A 17446-nucleotide genomic window follows, 5' to 3' on the forward strand; every position below is an offset into this window, starting at 1 on the left:
TCTCTTTTGTTTTTCTCTGAAGTCTTTCTGACTTACTTCACTCTGTACGACAGTCTCTAGATCCATCCATGTCTCAACAAATAACCCAATTTCGTTCCTTTTTATGGCTGAGTAATATTCCATTGTATATATATATATATATATATCACTCTTCTTTATCCATTCGTCTGTTGATGGGCATTTAGGTTGCTTCCATGACCTGACTATTGTAAATACTGCTGCAATGAGCATTGGGATGCATGTGTCTCTTTGAATTATGGCTTTCTCTGGGTATATGCCCAGTAGTGGGATTGCTGGGTCATATGGTAATTTTATTTTAGTTTGTTAAGGAACCTCCCTACTGTACTCCACAGTGGCTGTATTAATTTACATTCCCACCAACAGTGCAAGAGGGTTCCCTTTTCTCCAAACCCTCTCCAACATTTGTTGTTTGTAGATTTTCTGATGATGCCCATTCTAACTGGTGTGAGGTGACACCTCATTGTAGTTTTGATTTGCATTTCTCTAATAATTAGTGACGGTGAGCAGCTTTTCATGTGCATCTTGGCCATCTGTATGTCTTCTTTGAAGAAATGTCTATTTAGGTCTTCTACCCCTTATTTGATTGGGTGGTTTGTTTTTTTAATATAGAGCTGCATGAGCTGTTTATATATTTTGGAGATTAATCCTTTGTCCGTTGTTTCATTGGCAAATATTTTGTCCCATTCTGAGGGCTGTCTTTTCGTCTTGTCTGTAGTTTCCTTTGCTTTGCAAAAGCTTTTAAGTTTCATTAGGTCCCATTTGTTTATTTCTGGTTTTTTTTCATTACTCTAGGAGGTGGATCAAAAAAGATCTTGCTGTGATTTATGTCAAAGAGTGTTCTTCCTACGTTTTCCTCTAAGAGTTCTATAGTGTCCAGTCTTACATTTAGGTCTCTAATCCATTTTGAGTTTATTTTTGTATATGGTGTTAGGGAGTGTTCTAATTTCATTCTTGTACATGTAATTGTCTAGTTTTCCCAGCACCACTTACTGAAGAGACTGTCTTTTCTCCACTGTATATTCTTGCCTCCTTTATCAAAGATAAGGTGACCATATATGCATGGTTTTATCTCTGGGCTTTCTATCCTGTTCCATTGATCTATATTTCTGTTTTTGTGCCAGTACCTTACTGTCTTGATTACTGTAGCTTTGTAGTATAGTCTGAAGTTGGGGAGCCTGATTCCTCCAGCTCTGTTTTTTTTTCCCTCAGGACTGCTTTGGCTATTTGGGGTCTATTGTGTTTCCAAACAAATTGTGATATTTTTTGTTCTAGTTCTGTGACAAATGCCATTGATAGTTTGATAGGGACTGCATTGAATCTGTAGATTGCTTTAGGTAGTATAGTCATTTTCACAATGTTGATTCTTCCAATCCAAGAATATGGTATATCTCTCCATCTGTTGGTATCATCTTTAATTTCTTTCATCAGTGTCTTATAGTTTTCTGCATACAGGTCTTCTGTCTCCCTAGGTAGGTTTATTCCTAGGTATTTTATTCTTTTTGTTGCAGTGGTAAATGGGAGTGTTACTTAACTTCTCTTTCAGATTTTTCATCATCAGTGTATAGGAATGCAAGAGATTTCTGTGCATTAATTTTGTATCCTGCTACTTTACCAAATTCATTGATTAGCTGTAGTAGTTTTCTGGTGGCATCTTTAGAATTCTCTATGTATAGTATCATGTCATCTGCAAACAGTGACAGTTTTACTTCTTCTTTTCCAATTTGTATTCCTTTTATTTCTTTTTTTCTCTGATTGCTGTGGCTAGGACTTCCAAAACTATGTTGAATAATAGTCGCAAGAGTGGACACCCTTGTCTTATTCCTGATCTTAGAGGAAATGGTTTCAGTTTTTCACCATTGAGAATGATGTTTGCTGTGGGTTTGTCATATATGGCCTTTATTATGTTGATGTAGGTTCCTTCTATGCCCATTTTCTGGAGAGTTTTTAATCATAAATGGGTTTTGAATTTTGTCAAAAGCTTTTTCTGCATCTATTGAGATGATCATATTGTTTTTCTCTTTCAATTTGTTAATATGGTGTATCACATCGATTGATTTGCATATATTGAAGAATCCTTGCATCCCTGGGATAAATCCCACTTGATCATGGTGTATGATCCTTTTAATGTGTTGTTGGATTCTGTTTGCTACTATTTTGTTGAGGATTTTTGCCTCTATATTCATCAGTGATATTGGTCTGTAATTTTCTTTTCTTGTAGCATCTCTGTCTGGTTTTGGTATCAGGGTGATGGTGGCCTCATAGAATGAGTTTGGGAGTGTTCATTCCTCTGCAATATTTTGGAAGACTTTGAGAAGGATGGTTGTTAGCTCTTCCCTAAATGTTTGATAGAATTTGCCTGTGAAGCCCTATGGTCCTGGACTTTTGTCTGTTGGAAGATTTTTATCCACAGTTTCAATTTCATTACTTGTGATTGGTATGTTCATATTTTCTATATCTTCCTGGTTCAGTCTTGGAAGGTTATACGTTTCTAAGAATTTGTCCATTTCTTCCAGGTTATCCATTTTATTGGCATAGAGTTGCTTGTAGTAGTCTCTTAGGATGCTTTGTATTTCTGCAGTGTCTGTTGTAACTTCTCCTTTTTCATTTCTAATTTTATCAATTTGAGTTCTCTCCCTGTTTATCTTGATGAATCTGGCTAATGGCTTATCAATTTTGTTTATTTTCTCAGAGAACCAGCTTTTAGTTTTATTGATCTTTGCTACTGTTTTGTTTCTATTTCATTTATTTCTGCTCTCTTTATGATTTCTTTCCTTATACTAACTTTGGGTTTTGTTTGTTCTTCATTCTCTAGTTCCTTTACGTGTAAGGTTAGATTGTTTGAGTTTTTTCTTGTTTCTTGAGGTAGGCTTACTGCTATAATCTTCCTTCTTAGAACTGCTTTGGCTGCATCCCATAGGTTTTGAATCATCGTGTTTTCAGTGTAATTTTTCTCTAGGAATTTTTTGATTTCCTCTTTGATTTCTTCAGTAATCTCTTCATTATTTAGTAACGTATTGTCTAGCCTCCTTGTGTTTGTGTTTACTTTTTTTTCCTTGTACTTGATTTCTACTCTCACAGCATTGTGGTCAGAAAAGATGCTTGATATGATTTCAATGATCTTAAATTTACTGAGGCTTGATTTGTGACCCAAGATGTGATCTATCCTGGAAAATGTTGCATGTGCACTTGAGAAGAAAGTGTTATCTGCTGTTTTGGGATGGATTGTCCTATAAATATCAATTAAATCTATGTGGTCTATTGTGTCATTTAAAGCTTGTGTTTCCTTAATAATTTTCTGTTTGGATGATGTGTCCATTGGTGTCAGTGAGGTGTTAAAGTCCCCCACTATTATTGTGTTACTGTTGATTTCCTCTTTTATAGCTGTTAGCAGTTGCCTTATATATTGAGGCGCTCCTATGTTGGGTGCATATATATTTATAATTGTTATATCTTCTTCTTGGATTGATCCCTTGATCATTATGTAGTGTCCTTCTTTGTCTCTTATAATTGTCTTTATTTTAAAATCTACTTTGTCTGATATGAGAATTGCTACTCCAGCTTTCTTTTGATTTCCATGTTCATAGAATATCTTTTTCCATCCCCTCACTTTCAGTTTGTATGTGTCCCTAGGTCTGAAGTGGGTCTCTTGTAGACAGCATATATATGGGTCTTGTTTTTGTATTCATTCAGCGAGCCTGTGTCTTTTGGTTGTAGCATTTAATCCATTCACGTTTAAGGTAATTATCGATATGTACGTTCCTATTACCATTTTCTTAATTGTTATGGGTTTGTTTTTGTAGGTCCTTTTCTTGTGTTTCTCACTTAGAGAAGTTCCTTTAGCATTTGTTGTAGAGCTGGTTTGGTGGTGCTGAATTTTCTTAGCTTTTGCTTTTCTGTAGAGCTTTTGATTTCTCCATCGAATCTGAATGAGATCCTTGCTGGGTAGAGTAATCTTTTTGTAGGTTCTTCCCTTTCATCACTTTAAATATATCATGTCACTCCCTTCTCACATGTAGAATTTCTACTGAGAAATCAGCTGTTAACCTTATGGGAGTTCCCTTATATATTATTTGTCATTTTTCCCTTGTTGCTTTCAGTAATTTTTCTTTCTCTTTAATTTTTGTCAATTTGATTACTATGTGTCTCGGTGTAGGTTTATCTTGACTGGGACTCTGTGCTTCCTGGACTTGGGTGGCTATTTTTTTCACATATTAGGGAAGTTTTCGACTATAATCTCTTCAAATATTTTCTCGGGTCCTTTCTCTCTCTCTTCTCCTTCTGGGAACCCTATAATGCGAATGTTGTTGCATTTAATGTTGTCCCAGAGGTCTCTTTGGCTGTCTTCATTTCTTTTCATTCTTTTTTCTTCATTCTGTTCCAAGGCAGTAAATTGCACCATCCTGTCTTCCAGGTCACTTATCCGTTCTTCTGCCTCAGTTATTCTGCTATTGATTCCTTCTAGTGTATTTTTCATTTCAGTTATTGTATTGTTCATCTCTGTTTGTTTGTTCTTTAATTCTTCTAGGTCTTTGTTAAACATTTCTTGCATCTTCTCGATCTTTGCCTCCATTTTTTTTCCAAGGTCCTGGAACATCTTCACTATCATTATTCTGAATTCTTTTTCTGGAAGCTTGCCTATCTCCACTTCATTTAGTTGTTTTTCTGGGGTTTTATCTTGTTCCTTCATCTGGTACAAGCTCTCTGCCTTTTCATCTTTTCTATCTGTGAATGCAGTTTTTGTTCCACTGGCTACAGGATTGTAGTTCTTCTTGCTTCTGCTGTCTGTTCTCTGGTGGATGAGGCTATCTAAGAGGCTTGTACAAGTTTCCTGATGGGAGGGATTGGTGGTGTGTAGAGCTGGGTGTTGCTCTGGTGGGCAGAGCTAAGTAAAACACTAATCCGTTTGTCTGCTGATGGGTGGGGCTGGGTTCCCTCCCTGTTGGTTGTTTGGCCTGAGGCAAACCAATACTGGAGCCTACCCAGCTCTTTGGTGGGGCTAATGGCAGACTCTGGGAGGGCTCATGCCAAGGAGTACTTCCCAGAACTTCTGCTGCCAGTGTCCTTGTCCCCACGGTGAAACAGAGCCACCCCCCGCCTCTGCAGGAGACCTTCCAACACTAGCAGGTAGGTCTTGTTCAGTCTCCCCCAGGGCCACTGCTCCTTCCCCTGGGTCCCGATGTGCACACTACTTTGTGTGTGTCCTCCAAGAGTGGAGTCTGTTTCCCTCGGTCCTGTCGAAGTCCTGCAATCAAATCCCTCTAGCATGCAAAGTCTGATTCTCTAGGAATTCCTCCTTCTGTTGCCAGACCCCCTGGTTGGGAAGCCTGACATTGGGCTCAGAACCTTCACTCCAGTGGGTGGACTTCTGTGGTATAAGTGTTCTCCAGTCTGTGAGTCACCCATCCAGCAGTTATGGGAATTGATTTTATTGTGATTACGCCCCTCCTACCGTCTCACTGTGGTTTCTCCTTTGTCTTTGGATGTGCGGTGTCTTTTTTGGTGGGTTCCAGTGTCTTCCTGTCAATGACTGTTCAGCAGTTAGTTGTGATTCCAGTGCTCTCGCAAGAGGGAGTGAGCGCATGTCCTTCTACTCCACCATCTTGAACCAATCTCCTAGATAGATTCTTTCTATGTGATGGTTAATATAGATGCCCACCTCTCTAGAACCACATTCTACCTGCTTAGCAACACCTGAGTCTAAATATATACAATTTTTGAAACCACATATGACACAAAATTAAGTATTAATCACTTATATGTACATCTGTCAATAAAGGTAGAAATGGAGAATTGGCAGGTTATGTATTTTATTTGTGATAATGTGTTTGTATGATGAGAAGGAAAGTTATTGAAATGGGAGATTAAAAAAAATGAAAAAATTAAGGAGGATGACAAGGTGAATCAATCCAAATCTATGCATATAAGATCCAACATGAAATGAATACCTCAAATGCATTAAAAATATGCAACATGAGCCAAGGAAACTTTTTTGTTTTTCATAGTCAGAAAAATATGCATGTATACCTATCACATAATAAATGTCCTGGGTTTTGTCTTCTGTATCTATTAATCTATGAAATGATTGTGAATATGACTTTGACAAGAATGTATGTGTGTGCTTATATATATATATATATATATGTGTGTGTGTGTATATAACATTTTGCAATATTTCCAGCCCATATCAAACAGAAATATAACCAAATTGAGGTTGTTCCTCCTTATGTCTACAGAGTATGCCAGCTGGCTGGCTGGCTCAAGGCTGAGTTGTTAATTGTGCATAAGAGACTACTGCCCTTAGACATAAAAATGTAGGAATTTCACTTTTTCAGGTAAGTAACTCCTAACAACACAATGGGAATTTAAGTGGACATGCTGAAATGCAAAAAAGCAAAACTTCCTTCAAATAAATAGAGTAGAATGGTTTAAGTTTAGGCTAAGTAGAAGGCAGTAACATTTCTAAGTGGATGACTAGTATAGTTTTCAAGACAGAAACTTTCCATGAGGAAATGGATTGTGTACTCCAGTGCAGAGGACTTGATTAGATACTTATGATAATGTGCTTTATTAATTACATTCAGACAGATGCTGAGCAGAAGTAATTAAAAAACAAAACAACTTTGAAGATTCTTCTAGATTAAGGTTTAACTAATATTAATAAATTGAGATAAACAAATCACATAGTTATCCTGTGTGCTGCAAATGACTGATAAATTAATGAATGAATATTGGTCCCATTTCCATAGCTTCCCTAGTCTCTTTCTCTCTGCTATTTCTTATGCCTGTGCCTAGGGACACCCGTGGTCACTTCATCCCTTCTCCTGGCCTTGATGTTGCTTTTGTTGCTGCCTCATAAAATAGCTTTTCCAGTTATCCTTGACTTTGCATACCTGCTCAGTGTATATATGAAAATTTTTGTCAAAATAACATCTTCTGAATCAATAATTATAATCTTCCTATTGAGCTGAAATGTGTTTAAAATTCATCTAATAGGCCAAAAATAGGGCCCTACGAATTTCTTACAACCTCTTATATAATTCTTGGATTATTCTTGACCTCATACTATAATATTTTGATTCAAATTCTTCCAAAGACAGGGTCAAAAGACAATGGATGTGGCAATACACAAGACATCCCAAGTCACCCATTCTCATCAGCAGTTCTCATGTACCCCTAAACCAACTTGAAGCACTCTCACTCTTCTTCCCCTAAATGAGTCTGTTTCATTTCAGGCAAAATGCTTTGGAGCTTAAGGATTGTGCATACCACCAGACCTGTTCCTGTTCATTCTGATTGGGAGTTATCTCTTGATCTTTGAATAACTGACTGGGTACCTGGGCTAAAAAAATACTAATCCTATCATCTTGCCCCCAAATTCCTGGAGTAACACATAAACAATAAACACTTCCTCTTAACTTTAACTTGCTGTTCAAATTTAATCTTTATGTATAATTGAAGAAAAGTGTGGCCTATATTGTGACAGTAGAAACATCGTGTCTTATTGATAAAACATATTTCAAAAGTATTAATTCATTAAAGATCATTTAAAACACTACATTGTGGGGCTTCTACATACATCTTCCCTCCATTTATTTCCCTAACACATAGTCTACAAACCAGACAAAAAAACTAACTATAGTAAGTTGAATATGATATCTTGTTTTATTTGTCTATGTTTTGCATCTCCTATTTCTTATTCCAGTAGTGCAAAAAAAGAAAAAAAACTTTTAAAACTTTTTAGATGTTGACTCCCAATATGATATGTATTTTAAAGACCAGCCAAGTACACAAATATGTGCATGTATGCCTCTGTATACATATATAAGAAAAACAGTTTCACATAAAAATCCTTAACCTTACTACTTGATACATCTCATAATTTCTATTCATCTATTATTTTAAAATATTGATCACAATTTACTGGACTGATTTTATGAATCTTTAAAGTATCATGTCTCTAAAGTTAGGGGGAAAAAACCCAACAGAATTGACTTCTCTTTCCACTTAGGTAGATCTGTGTTTCTTATCATCATTGTACCTAGTGTCTACACTTATTATAGACATTATGCCTTATTAAAATTTACTTGACTGTTATCACCATGTACTCTTTAGATCAGGGCCCTTTTTAATTCATCTTTGTATCCCCAAATCTTAGCACAGTGATTGACATATAAGAGGTATTTAATAAATGTTTCTTCATTGAATTTGAGAATACTTAAACATTTCCCCAAACATATTTCAAATGCCTGAAATGAAAAAAGTTATATTACTGATATTTAGTTCAAGTAAAATAAGACGGACTGGAGAAAACATGCTATATAGTTCATTATAATAGAGGCCCAAATTAGATAACATATGAAAATATCTGACCCATTTAAGGGTCACCTAGTGTTACAGACTGAATGTTTGTGTCCCCCCAAAACTGACATGTTGAAATCCTTGATTTAATGATATCAAGAGGTGGGGCATTTGAGAGGTAATTACGCTTAGATGAGGTCATGAGGGTTGAGTCTTCATGAATGGGATTAATGCCCTTATGAGAGTCATGAGGGAGCTTGCTTCCCCTCCTTACTCTGCCATGTGCGGATATAAGAAGTTGGTAGTCTGCAACCTGGAAGAGCATCCTCACCAGAATGTGACTGTGTTAGCACCCTGATCTTGGACTTCCACACTCTAGAGCTGTAAGAAATAAGTTTCTGTTGCTTATTAAGCCACCCAGCCTATGGTATTTTTATTATAGCAGCCTGAGATGTGTAAGACTCCTAGAAATGGCCAAGTTATCCTCACTAGTCTCTAAGAAGGCAGGAAGGGTTTTGAAATAGTTCCCTCTTATTTACATCAAAAATAATAAAATTAAATATTTTGATGTTTAGTTAGTTAGGCTTCAGTTACCTGGAAAATGTTCCTTGCCACGCTGATTTTTTTCTTCGATTAGGCTAGAAATAGAAAAAATAGGGTTATTTTTTCTATTCCTCAAAATCTTTACTCAAAAATGCCTGGGTAAAAATACATTTAGAGTCTGATGTGTTTTAAAGTGATAAAATTAATTCTTTTTAATCTGAAATAATTTTGTAAGAATATTACAGACTTTTATAAAATTTCAAGATTTTATTCCTAAAGATTTAAGCCCTCGTGTAAGGGCAGATAAATGTAGTTAGATTAAATACTGTTTTTTCTAAGATCTGGAGATGTCACAGTTACAGTTTACTGTCCTCCTATGAATTATTATGGATAAATGATTTGTGAACTCTGTAAGTCTATAACCCTCGGAGAAATTTTTACTCTTAGAAGCTGGGAAAAAGTTTCTTAAAATGAGTTCATTGAAATTCAAAGTTTTCTTCTCACCAAGTATCAGAACTAAACATAAGTGGACTAAGAAAGTGTTCTGGAAATGAAATACAGTTGGCCCTCCATATCCATGTGTTCCACCACAGATAAAAAATATTCAAAAAAAAAACCAAAAAACTCCAGAAAGTTCCAAAAGCAAAATTTGAATTTGCCACATATCTGCAACTATTTACACAGCATTTACATTGTATTAAATAGTATAAGTAATCTAGAGATGGTTTAAAGTATGTGAGAAGATGTGCATAGGTTATACACAAATACTACACCATTTTATATAGGGGACTTGAGCATTGCAGATTTTAGTATCTGTAGGGTGTCCTGGAACCAATCCCTGATGGATACCAAGGGATGACTGTAAATCCTTTTTCTTCATCTTTTAGCTGTCAGACTAGTATAGAATAGAAAACAATACTTCTAAAAATTATAACCCAGGTAAAAATTATTTTATGGATATTTGATGCAAAACCACCAAGTGATAGCTTTCTTGATTAGAAATGTATTTACTTGATGGACAAACTAAATCAGAATTACAAAAATCTTAAGCTCAAAGTTAACTTTGAAATTTAATTTAAATTAAATTTGCATGTAGTCAATGTGAAAGCATTGCATATATTCACACGGAAAATTTTTCAAGCATATATTGTTTTTATCTTGGGGAAAAGAATAAAATTAATATATTACAGTACCCACGTGACTGTAAATAAAGTGCACTTTGGGGCAACATGGAGTAAATTGCTTGACATTACTATCATCATCAAAGTTCAGGCTAACAAGAAGCCTCCCAATGTCACAATTTAAACTGAATAATTTGTAGTCACATCGTACTCTCTAGTCAAGCACAAGTCTTGATTTCAGTATACAAGGCACAAATAAATGCATTAACAGGTTATTATCACAGTTAAACGTAGACTTTTGATGTGTGTATAAATTTAATGCAAAGTAAAAGTGAAGTAAAATTACCTAAACCTTACCCTACAAAGCTGAAGATTACTTTTTTAAGACAATGTTTACTGAAATATATCATATATACCAAGAAATGCACAGACCATGAAATTACAGTTCAACAAATTTTCACAACCTGCACATACACAAGTATAGACTTGTGAATGTGCAGAAAACTCAGTACAAAAGCTCTCATATGGCCCTCCCAGTTTCTTTACTTCCATTGCCAAGAGTAGTCTCCATCCTGACTTCTATCACAATCAGTTGGATGTTGTTTTTATAATTCATATAAATTGAATCAGTAATTCATGCTCTTGCATAGGGTTTCTCTGGCTCAACATCTATGAGATTCATCTTTCTTCTTGAATGTAGCAATAGTTCATGAATTCTTATTGCTCTTTAGCATTCCATTACATGAATATACCAAATTTACTTATCCATTCTACTATTAATAGGCATTTGGGTTGTCTCCAAATTGGGGCAAATCCAAATAGTGCTGCTATAAATATTCTCCATATCTTTTGATGCATACATGAGGGTAAATACCTAGAAGCAGCATGCCTGAGTAATAAGATTTGCATATGACCAGCTTTTGTAGACACAATTATGCTTTTCTCCAAAGTGGTTTTACCAAATTACTTTCCTGACAGTAATGTATAAAATTTCCAATTACTCTACATACTGACCAAAACTTGGATTGTCAATTTTTAGGTTTCTTTTAAATTTTAGCCATTCTGGTGGATGTGTAGTTGTATAATATTGTGGGTTTAATTTGCATATTATTAAAAATTAAGTTAAACAAATTTTCATGTTTATTGGCTACTTATTCTCTTTTGTCACATTCCAAAAGTCAGTTCTTCACATATTGTGTATGAGTTCTTTGATATATATTGAAAAGTATCTTCTAATTTGTGCATTGTACTTTCACTTTCTAATGGTACTTTTGACAAATACAAATTAACTTAAAATAGCCAAATTTATCTATGTGTATGATTAATGCTGTTTATTTCTTACTCAAGATATCTTTGCTGAACTCAAGGTCCTAAAGATATTTCCATATGTTATCTTATATAAATTCTATTGTTTTAATTTTCACATTTAAACATCCAGTTCATTTGGAATTGATTTTTGTGGTATGATGTAAGGTAGGAGGTGAAGATTTGCTTGTTTTCAATTTTTTTCAAGGTAACTATCTAATTGACACACCATTCTTTATTGAAAATACCATCTTTTCTTCAATGCACTACATTGTCATCTTTAAACCAAATAGCAGTTCTACGTGTGTGGGTCTGTTTCCTGTCACTCAGTTTTCTTCTATTACCATATTTGTCTATCCTTGAATGAATAATAGACATTATTAACCAGCTTTATAATTAACCTTTATGACTGGTGAGTTCATCCTTAGGCTTAATTCTTATGCTTAGGGAATACTGTGGCAGACAGAATTCTAAGATGGCCCTCAAGTTTCCCAACCCCTGGTATACATACCCTGCATAGTCCCCTCCCCTTGAGTGTGGGCAGGACCTGGGGATATGATGGAATAATTGCTCCCTTGATTAGTTTATGTTATATAGACAAAATGATGGCATTGTCATTCCCATGATTACATTACATTATCTGACTATCACGTAGCAAAGTGAAGATTCTCCTGCTGCCTTTGAAGAAGGCTATGTGATTAGGTCATGAGGGCTACCTCTAGGAGCTGAGACTCACCCGTGGCTAACAGCCACTAAGAAAACAGGGACCTCAGCCTCACAGCTGCAAGGAACTGAATTCTACCAACAACCTGAATGAGCTTAGAAATAGATTCTTCCCTGGTCACTCCTCCAAATGAACATGCAGCCTAGCTGACACCTTGATTATACCCTTGTATAACCTTAAGCACAGAACACATCTGACCTGTGCCTGGTCTTGTGATCTACAGAAACTGTGAGAAAACAAATGGATTTTGTTTTAAGCCACTGTTCGTGGCAACTGTTTGCAGCAATAGAAAACTAATATCAGTAATTGGACTTTTCTTGGCCATTTTCATTCCCATATACATTCTAAAATCATCTAATGAATTTCTAATTTAAAAACCTGCTAAAATTTGAATGGAATGGTATTGAATTTGTAAATAAAATAGAGGAGATTTTAGTTTTTCTTTAGTTCCTTTTAATAGAATTTTGTTTTTTTCAGCCTAGAAGACTTCCATAACTTGTGTTAGACTTATGCCTAGTCATTTAATTTTCTTTAGATGCCATGGAGTTGAATATTTCAGCTTTATTTGCTAATTATTTTTTGAGATTATATAAAAGTATTAAATCTTGGACACTGATTCTTATTAAGAAACTTTGATTAACTGTTAATTTTAATAAAGTCTGTAGATTCTTTTGGATTTTCTGTATACATTATAATGATATAGTCATTCGTTTTATTTATTCTCTTACAATGTTTATATATTTTGTTTCCTAGCTTACTGCAACGGCTAATAACTCAAATAAAGCATTGAATATACTGAATCTTATGACTCAGAGCATCCTTTTAATTTTCCTGGTCTTAGGATAAAAATTTTCAATATATAATCATTAAGAATGATAATTTTTAAAATAAGTCAAATTAAGATAGCTCCATTCTATTCCAAATTTTCTATATTTTTAAACAGTTTAAGTGTGGTTGAATCTATCAGATGCTTCTCCTACATTTATTGAGATGACCATTTGCATTTTCTCCTTTATTCTTTTAATGAGGTAACACGTAATAATTGAGTTTTGAATACTAAACCAAACTTGTATTTCTGGTATAGGTCCCACTTGGGCAAATATATTATCCTCTTTATATATGCTGGAATTTATTTGAAATATTTTGTTTAGGCTATGCATGCATGTATGTTAAGATGCAGAAAGAAATTAACTTGTAATTTTCCTTTCTGTAAAGTTTTTTTCATGATTTGTTATAAAAACTATGCTAACCACTAAAAATGAATAGATTAGGCAATGCTCCTTTTTTCTATTCTCAAAAAAGATTCATGTAAAAATGACATTTTATTATGCCCTTAACTATTTAGAAAAATTCACTAGTAAAATTGTATGAACTTTACTTCTTTGAAAGAGGACTTTTTTGTTTCAATTTCTTCAATACAGGTAAACCTTTAATATAAATTTTAAATCTCAACTTGTGTCACTTTGGGTATATATAGCCATAAAGTTATGCACAATACTATTTTATTACCTTTAATATAGTTTATTATCTTTTCATTACCTTTTTAATCTGTAGGTCTAAGTCATTTCATTTTTATTCACTGAAATGATATATATAAATTATTATATACATAATTATATATTTTTATTAGTCTTATCAATCTTAGAAGGTTGTCAATTTTACATTTAAATAAACCAACTTTAACCTTTGTTGATTTCTTGATTGCATATTTGTTTTCTATTTTATTGATATCTGTTCCTAACTTTATAATTTATTTTCTTCTACTATCTTTAGGATTAATTTGCTGTTATTTTTCTAGCTTTTAAGAGAGGTGCCTATATCAGTAAAACTCAGATATTTAAAATTTCTAATATATGTCTTTAGGTCTATAACTTTTCTTCTGAAACACAAAGAAAATAATACAGGCAAAATTAAAATGAAGGAAAGTTCAGAGAATGTAGAGTTTTCTATTTTTACTAGAGGGTTGTTGATGTCAAGGAAAAGAGCAAGGATCACCTCCAGAAATGCTGGTTGAAATCACAGCATAATAAGATTGGAATATTTGATTAAGAAATTGTACTTAATTCTTATGTGATCTAATTGGCCCCAGAAAACATATCATCAGCTGTTTTAATAAGGTTATTTTTAGCAGTATGCGGAATACATTGGGGCATAGGGGCAAGTAATTGCAATTTCCCATGCAGAATGTTCTGCTGGTTTGTATTATTACAAAAGCTTCTCATGGACATAAAAACATGAAAGAAGTCTCACCAATCTGAGAAAGATAACTTAACATTTAAACTGTGAAGCCATTAATTAGATTTTAAAACAAAGTAAAGGGCAGAATCAACAATGTCTCTAAAGTTTTAGCCTGAGTAAAGATGGTAGAATGGGGTAGCTATGTCATCTAGGGAAAGAGGGACTTCTAAAGAATAATTGTCTTGAATGAGGCTAAGAATGGTGGAAATAAGAAGATAAAAAGGTTAAGGATTAAAAATGTTTCTGCTACCCCCTCTATTTGGTTTAGGATTGATTCCTTAAATGGTAAGTAAGGAGCAGGGACAACTCTTACTAGCAATTGCTCCGAAATGAACTAGACAACAAAGATAAGAAATTGGGTGCCATAATAATGTCAAAGTACAATGCAAGCACAACAACAGGTTGTTGTTCCACAAAGCTAGATAGAGAGATGAAATGAAGATGTAGATTGGATGTGTTTCTCAAGGAATCAAAAAAGCTAAAGATGAAATTAGCAGCAAGCAATGAGGACTTGTTGAACACTTTGGTAAACGATGGGCTTCCTCCAAGTTTTTCTTTTTTTTAAAATAAATTTATTTATTTATTTATTTCTCGCTGTGTTGGGTCTTCGTCTTTGGGTCTTCATTGCTGCGTGCGGGCTTTCTCTAGTTGCAGCGAGTGAGGACTAGTCTTCGTTGTGGCGCGGGCTTCTCATTGCAGTGGCTTCTCTTGTTGTGGAGCTCGGGCTCTAGGTGCATGGGCTTCAGTAGTTGCGGCACGTGGGCTCAGTACTTGTGGCTCACAGGCTCTAGAGCAGAGGCTCAGTAATTGTGGCACACATGCTTAGTTGCTCCGTGGCATGTGGGATCTTCCCGGACCAGGGCTCGAACCCATGTCCCCTGCATCGGCAGGCAGATTCTTAACTACTGCGCCACCAGGGAAGTTCCCCTCCAAGTCTTTCTAAAAGCGAATTTCTCTATTTGAAGAAAGTCAAATCTCTACTTTCATTACCTCTGTTTTGGAATCATGAATGTTTCTCTAGCTAAAGCTAGAACATTTTCAAGGGTATGGATTAGTAGTTCTGAAGGTACTTTAGATGTACACTAGGATTGGCCAAATAAGTAAACATAGGAAAAGAAAGCCAAGTTTCTCACTGTCAGAGAAGAAAGTTACAAATAAGGATAGGTGGAGGGCTAAGATGAACCTGGTAGAATAAGATTGAATTTAGAGTTATCAATATAAATTTATGTTTTTGTTAAAATTATACATATGGACACAGAAATATAGATGTCTATGTGCTCATGAATTAGAATACATACATATATTTCCTAGTTCTGTCTGATGAGAAGGCCTAGAAGCAAAACCCCCTAGTAGCAGTAACAAGAAGCACACCAAGTACCCATATCTTGAGATAGATAGATTTATATGTGTGTGTAATTTCATATATATATGAAATCATGTTAGGTATCTAGAAATACATATCCAACATAGGATAAGCATAGTCTCAATTCTTTTTGTTTTAAAGTATTTATGGTTACCTATACATAGTCATCGATTCTATCTATCACTCATCTATACTGCAATATAATGTCCCAGGCATGTGTTATATTCCTGTTTTATAACTTACACAATACAGAAAAGTTTTCTTTCCTCTTGCCTCTTATGTTCATGTGGGGAAGACAGATATTAAATAACAGAAATGAAATATATCTTCAGATTGTGATAATTACTAAGAAAAAAATGGAAATGTATCATAAGACAGTAACCTGACTGGGTTGATAGGTTAAGAGTGGTCTCAAAATGATTAGGAATGACAAACCTCTCTTGCTTGGACACCTAAAGGACATGAGTGAAAAAATTATTTTCTAGCTGGGGAAGTGGATTTAAGCCCTTTGTGAACAAGGCCTAGAAAATATTTTGATATATTGAACAAGTAGTAAGGAAACCACTGTGCCTGGATCTTAAAGCAGCAGGGGATGGGAGGGGAGTGGTAGATTATGAAATTAAGAGGTAGGCAGAAATAATTTTGTGAAACACTCAAAACCTGGATTTTACTTCAAAACTTCTAGCAAAGGCTCAAAATAATCAGAGATAAAAAATTTCCAACTTAGTACGGGCAACAGAGGGTGAAAAATTTACTCTTATCTTCCTAAAACTAGAATCACATTTTCTTACACGCAAGGATATTTTACTTTGGGGGATTAAATTTCAAGTTTCGAAATTGAGCGGAAGTATATAAAAATTTTTCCAATTTGGATTACATGACAATTAATCCCCCACGCCATTCCCAAACTGAGCCTGGAGCTCTTTCCACACAACATTTTTGAACACAAATAAATACCTCTAGAAAAGTGTATGTACCTAAGGAATATAAATATCCTCTGGCTGCAGAAAATAAATACTACTGCCAAAAACATAAGTTATTAATAATAGGTTAGACACTGATTTTTCTTTAATTTAAAAGAGAAAGAAATACATTAAATGAGTATTTCCAAAAAGCTCTTAATTGTACCCTACTTTTATGAGAGCTGTCGGTATGATGTTTAACTCTGTAGAAGAGTATTTCAGGTCATTTCCTCTTTAACAATGCCTTCATTGTTCATGGTTCTCTAAGAACAGCAGATATTAGTTAACAAATGGATGTATTCAGTAACTTTGTTGCCATTTGTGCCTTTCTTCATGAGCTGATTTTGGAAAGGCTATGATAAATGGTTATCTGTTTCTGTTCCTCATTAGGTTATCTCTGAATTCACGGTCTCCTGGTCTCAAGGACGATTGCAGGAAATATGACCATAAAACGGTAGCTTCTCATTACACCTGGAAGCAGTAGGAGTATAGTATTTATAATCTCATTATCTCAATGGATAGCTGTAGCTGGGCATATGCTCTCATTACCTCTACTGGGGATTGTAATGATATATATAGTCTCATTTTCTGTGCTGTGGAATTGGAGAGTTACATTTAAAATTGAGTGTTCTGCACCGTAAGTAATACGAGGTGGGTGGATAACTGTTTGAAAGCTCATCTAGCTTTTTAAAATCTTATTAGAGTTTCCAGAGTTTCCATTTTTCATTTACATTTGATATTTGCTCCTCAAATTTTTACAATTAGAAAATTCTGGTAAAAGTAGACAAATAAGAAAAGGAGATGAATAAAAATACCCCCCAAAAATGAGTTAAAAATATAAGACAAACTATTAATATCATGCATGACACCC

Source organism: Balaenoptera borealis (assembly GCF_965194805.1).
Source record: "Balaenoptera borealis genome assembly, chromosome: 3".
NCBI lineage: Eukaryota > Metazoa > Chordata > Mammalia > Artiodactyla > Balaenopteridae > Balaenoptera > Balaenoptera borealis.